This window comes from Pinus tabuliformis, chromosome 1_1, assembly GCF_031772625.1.
Source record: "Pinus tabuliformis cultivar Carrire ecotype Pingquan chromosome 1_1, CPIR1, whole genome shotgun sequence".
Lineage (NCBI taxonomy): Eukaryota > Viridiplantae > Streptophyta > Pinopsida > Pinales > Pinaceae > Pinus > Pinus tabuliformis.
This window is the reverse complement of record NC_142297.1, coordinates 315,210,069-315,216,068: the sequence shown is the minus strand read 5'-3', so window position 1 is coordinate 315,216,068 and position 6,000 is coordinate 315,210,069.

Genomic DNA, 6,000 nt, shown 5'->3' with positions numbered 1-6,000 from the left:
GGCTCTAAGTAGTTTGATAGCATAGTCGAAGAATCAATATGAGGTATGCGAGATAGATTTGAGGGGTAAAGTTTAGTTTTGGGTTGTAGAGTAGGAGAAGGCTTCATAGCTAAGTGCATAAATGCCTAATAGTCCGCAGCTGATTGTGCGGACCCCTATAGCTGAGTGCGCAGGGCGAGTCGAGTCTGTAACTAGTTGAAGTATTAATAAAGAGAAGGTTTTTATCAATTATGTATATTTATTTCCTATTTTATGCATCTTTTTATATTGGGTTTGAAATTCACTTCTAATACTTATATGATGCATGAATGTGTATAATTGTGTTGATTAAGTGAATGCAAGGTATGATATCTATTTACGCGAAGTTAACTAAGATCAATTAAGAATATAAGTAAGATATTTAGTCTAGGTTGGGAAATAGTGCAGATCGCTGCCATAGCAGCGCGAAAGCATCTCATCCCCTGGTTAGGGCTACATGAAAGATGATTGTGCCACTTCGCGAAGGTACTGAAGGTTGGAACAACGTGCAAAGCAGCTTGTGCGAAGGCAGGTCTAGTTGGACTAAATCGACATCACAAACATCTCAAGGGTGCGGAAACTTGGTTCCAACATCCCCCCATACTGCTTTGGGTGAGACTTCAGTCTGCGCTTCGTGGGCTGATGCTGAAAGGGCCAGTAGTGTAGGGATTTATTTGGCAGAATAGCTCTAAACCTAGGTCAGTCCCCCACAAGCCAACAAATGGTTCCGTTGTCGGGACCAGAATATGCATAGATATGTCTAATGTCGTATCATTGGAATCCAACTAAGAAAAAAATTGAAGGCTGGTTGGACAGAAGAATTCATGAGTTCGTGGTGCAGGAGAACAGAAACTCGCGATTGTCAAAATAAGAGTGGTTAGATAGCTACCTGTATACGAAGATCCACAAAATCTTCTTTGTGTCCTTCCCTACTGAGCTATACAAGTTGATTGAGAAGCTAGTAGATAACCAAGGAAGGTGGAAACTTGATGGTCCTATTGTGTGGATCCCAGAACTAGTGCGAAGGTTGTAAGAATCAGAGGATAAGATCGCGCGTGCCTTTGGTCATTGGCTCGATCGTATTATAAGAGGATTCATTATTGAGTTTGCGGTCAACACCTCAGTGAGTTATAGCGAGGTGGAGCGACATTTTCTTAAAGGACCGCGAGGTAAGTACGTAAAGTCTTTAAATACTTGGATTAAAATGCTATTGTGCGAAAAGAGGATTATGAAGTTACCTTGATGTTCGGGGCTACGCGAAGTGGAAAAGCTTATAAGAATGAAGGAAATAAGCCAGAAAATAGCCCCTTGATTTCACCTCGGTGAGGAGAAGAGGAAGAGCTCGCGAAGGTCTCTCTGCGAAGTGCTATTCATATGATAAGACAAAGAATCACACGAATACCACCTCCACCCACACCATCATTAGCTTCACTGCCACCACCTCCATCTTCACCCGTACCAAGTCCACCACCACCGCGATTCAATATGGAAAGCACAGTGAAGTTGCTTGTGTTCAAAGGTTTGGGAAATAAGGATCTGGACTAGTTCTGGTTTGTTGTAAGGGCTGTATGGGAAGTGCAAGGTGTTATAGATGACAATATAAAGAAGGCGACGTTGGTTAGCACCCTGTAGGATCACGCACTGATTTGGTATATTAAGTAATCCAACGATAACCCAAATGTGAGAGCCACGGATATCCAAGTAGCGCTAAATAGAGAATTTAGCAGGCATAAGTCTGTGTTACACTAAAAAATGTCACCATGACTATTTACAGTTAGTATGGCTCTATCAACAGTCATGCTATCCTCTTAGGCAAGTCTTATGCCTCTGCTCTCCATGCCAAACTCCAAAAAGAGAGAAAGTCTTTACAAATGTATTTATCTCTGGGTACGCAGGTTCTCTCAACCTTACCTGTGGGTACGCACCCAATGTTCACAAAAGCTGCGTCTTTGGACGCTCTGTATGTAAAGGGTAAGGTGCGTCCCCCTGTAAAGGTCAAAATGCGCAAGTTTCATCTTTAAAAAGTTACTTGTGGTCATTTCTAGAGCATTCTAGAAGGTTGTTCGACGTGTATTGAGCACCTCCAGATGGTTCATGCACCCCTACCAAAGAGGAACTTATCCCATCAATAAGGGAGCTATCCCATCCAAAGAGGGGATTATCCCATTGATGGTGGACCTGATTAACTTCCTCTTGAGCACTATAAATACAGGCATTGGGCCAGAAGGAGAGGAGGTTGGAAGCTATACATTTCTATGGGTAGATGCTGCTGGAATTAGGACTCCCATTTAGAAGCTTGTGAGGAGAGATTGCCATCTTTGCTTGTTCTATTTGGAAGTGGGTGAGCTTTGTCAAAGTAAAGGAGAACTCTTGATGGACCCTGGGAGGGACTTGCACAACACCAAGGCTCAGGTTGTATTTGTTCCTTTTGTTACCTATTAATGCAAATGAGTCCATTCTTCTCAATAACTTGTTATTTATGAGTTGTTTCATGTACTCCTTGGTCTATGTGTTAAATATGTTTTATTCTATGAGATTATCAAGTGCTATTTAATCGTTTGATTGTTAGTGTATGCAGGTTTCAAAGTGAAGGAGGAGCTCATCCGGATCAGCGAAGCTGGACTGCTACAACAGCGTTGGATTACAGGTAGGATCTAAACACTTGATTTCTTATATAGTAAATGCATGTTTAGAGAAGGATTGCTCTTGTTTGTCTTGTTTGTCACTAGAGAGTCTTAGGCTCCTAGGGAGGTTGGTTGTGTCCGCACAATCGACTCTTTCCGCCTGACAAATTGGCGACTCCGCTGGGGACTCCATTGATGTGAAAGTCTTTTCCTTTGTATGAACTTTGCTCTGAGAAAATTGGTTTATTTTTCTGGTTTTTGGCTCTGTGACTTTGTTTTTGGGTGGGTTAGCTTAGGGTTAGTTTCATTTTAGTTTTTCTTGAATTTTCCAGTAGGACGCACCCTCTGAGTATTGCACAGTGCGTCCCTGGACGCACTGTCGCTGTGTGCACAGAGCGGGCCCGCACCTGTCTTAACGGGTTGCCTGCGTCCCCTGCTAAAATTTGAGAAAATTCCATTTTTTGCATTTTTTCTCTTAGATTTTGCTTTTTCTTAGTTTTTACTGCCCAGATCCATTAGTCTCTTGTCAAAGATCTTCACCTGAACTTGTTTCGATAGCATTGAGTGTTTTAGTGGATTTCATAGAAGTTTAAGCCCTAGGGTTTGATTTTTGAGTAGGTCTTGTAGTGACTTTGGCGGTAGAAGTTGTCAAGCCTTAGATCTCTCTGGTTTTGTCAGCATTCTTAGAAGTCAGACCTGTCATAAAGTCTACCTGTGAGAGCAACTTACCTTTGAGTTGTCTCTTGGGCAAATTTCGAAGTGCTTGTTGATTAAGTCTTGAATTCCATTTTACAAAAAGAACAAAAAGATTTGAGTTTTGTTTTGACTAGTCTTTTGATTCTGCATTAGCTGGTCCTTGATTTGATTTTGGTCAAGTAAAACAACCTAGAATCATCTTTGTAGGCTTTTGCCTCGTTAGGTTTGCTTAGAGTAATTTCTTTTTGATTTGCTTGTGAGTCAAGTTTTCATAGATTTTATAGCTTTTGAGATTGATTTTTGTTAAAATAGATTTATATGCTTTATTAAAAAGAGAAAATACAAAAACATCTCCTTTGAAAAGTTTTGTTTCAAGTAGCTTTGAAGAATTTTGAAAGAAAAAGAGTTTTTCGTGCACGTAAGGAGTGGTCATGTTTGTATGCTTGAAAAGAAAAAGAGAATTGTTTCTTTGATTGTCTTTACTAAGAAAGTTGTTTTCTATAAAATTTGCATCTCTCAACTCTCTTAGTTAAGAATTTCATTGAAAAAGAAAAGTAGCGTAAATCATCTTAGGTGCATCTTTGTAGTGGTTTGAGTCGAGTCTACACACCATTGGTTTCACTTCCGCTACCTTTTGTCTTTAAGAAAAACCATAAAATTAACGCTTAAAGTAAAATCGACGTAGTAACTTTTATTTACTAGGGCTCTGAAACACCAATTTAGATCAGGCTAGTGTCTTGGAGTAGGTGAGTAATTAACTCTCCAAGACAACAAAACCAAACAAGTAGCTTATCTTGTGATAGAATAAATCCAATTGTCTCATTTGTACTCTGGGAAAGCTCCTCTTAAAGGAGAAGCACGAGCTCGTGTCCGAACCAGTGAGGGGATCAATCCCCCCTCGTTGGGAACGACGCCAGACACGCACGTATTACAAACGGTAAACCTCGGATTAACCATTGTCGAGGAGCCAGGGGTCACTTGTCGGTAAACCTTGGATTATTGTCAAGGAGCCGGCAAGGGGATTGAGCTTGATACTCTGCCCTTGCGTGCTGTCGGAGTTTAGACTGTTCCCCCAGGTGCATTTGTTGCGGTTGGTAACCTTAGTGACCATTATCTTTAGGATTCTACCGAGGTGACGGTGGAGGGAAGATCCCACTGTACCTGGAGCAGACGTCGGCTAGACTCACTTGGATTTTCCGGGGGGTTCACTTCACTCGAGACGGTTAAAGTGGAGGAACTTGTGCCGGTCTATTCATTAAGCAGGTTGCCGGGGTAACTGTTCCACCCGCCACTTCTGTACTGAATCCGGCGATGTTGGGCTTCATCACCAACTAGCGCTTTCGGTCTGGAAGGCTACTGTTTGTGCTTGGTTTGACGCCCTAGATTCTTTAGGCGTGTGATTCAAATTTGTTTGGTTCTTTAGAGACTTTAGGTGGTTTGATTTGAAATTTTACTTTGTTTTCGTGTGTAGTAGTTAAAAGTTTTTAGCTGTGGCGGAATTACCGAGACAGTCCCGTAGACTTCGGGGCCAGTCTCCTGAAGTTGTTTCTGTGGCCGAATTGTTGAGAAGATCCCGTAGACTTAGGGGATCACCTCCTCGAGACGACCCCGGTAATCTAGAAGGTTTAAAGGTCCTTGTAACTCCTCCTAGTGGCAGTAGAGTAGGTTCACCTGAAGAAGGAGAATCTTCCTTGGTAGTCCATTCAGATTACCAAGGCTTAGAGACAGGTTATAATCCCGAAGCTGTTACAGTTTCTGAGCTTGTTGGTAGTTTTTCGTCTGCTAGTGATACAGGCGAAGAACCTGAAATATCTGAACCTGTTACTCCGACTTCTAGTGTTCCAGATTCACCAAGAATAGAACAAGTTATCACCGAAAATCTTCCTACTGGTTTGATTGCTATTGAAGAACTTGCTCCAGAGGAAGAAATAGGCGTCTCTAACCTTGAAGATCAACTTACTATTGATCTAAGGGAGCGTGAATCTATCTTTTACAGTCCTCCTAGAAGTACTACTTGGTACCTTTCGTTAACCAATTATTTAGACAACTCAGGGGTAGGTTTTTCTACACCTCGTACTCCTTTTCCACCTGGAGGTATTTATACTCCTGTAAATATGTCTGGTCAGTCGTCCGTGTTTACTCAAAGTCCTGAATCTTTCTTACACGGCGGTCCTTCTGTTCCCACGGGTATCAATCACTTTCTGGTACCTTTGCGGGGGCATCTCCTCAACCCGTTGATCATGGGTTATTAGCTGGAAACAGTGGTAATATACCATTGGGTGTAGGAGACATTTACATGATGTCAGGTTCAGTTCCCGTTTCCCAACCTCAAGGTGGCCAATTACCGCCTGGGGGGCAGCCTCAGTTAACGCCTGGGGGGCAACCTCAAGGTACACAAATCGTGTCTGGGGGGCAACCTCAAGGTCAGTATGTACCTATGGTGCAATACATGCCTCAAGGTCAACCCCAGCCTCAATATGTACCCCAGGGTCAACCTCAGTATCAATATCAACCTCAAGGATGGCAACCTCAAGGATGGCAACCCCAAGGGTATCAACCCCAAGGGTATCAACCTCAAGGGTACCAACCTCAAGGTCAAGGTCAACCCCAGTATCCGTATTTACCTCAAGGTTATCAACCTCAAGGTCAATACTCGAGTCAA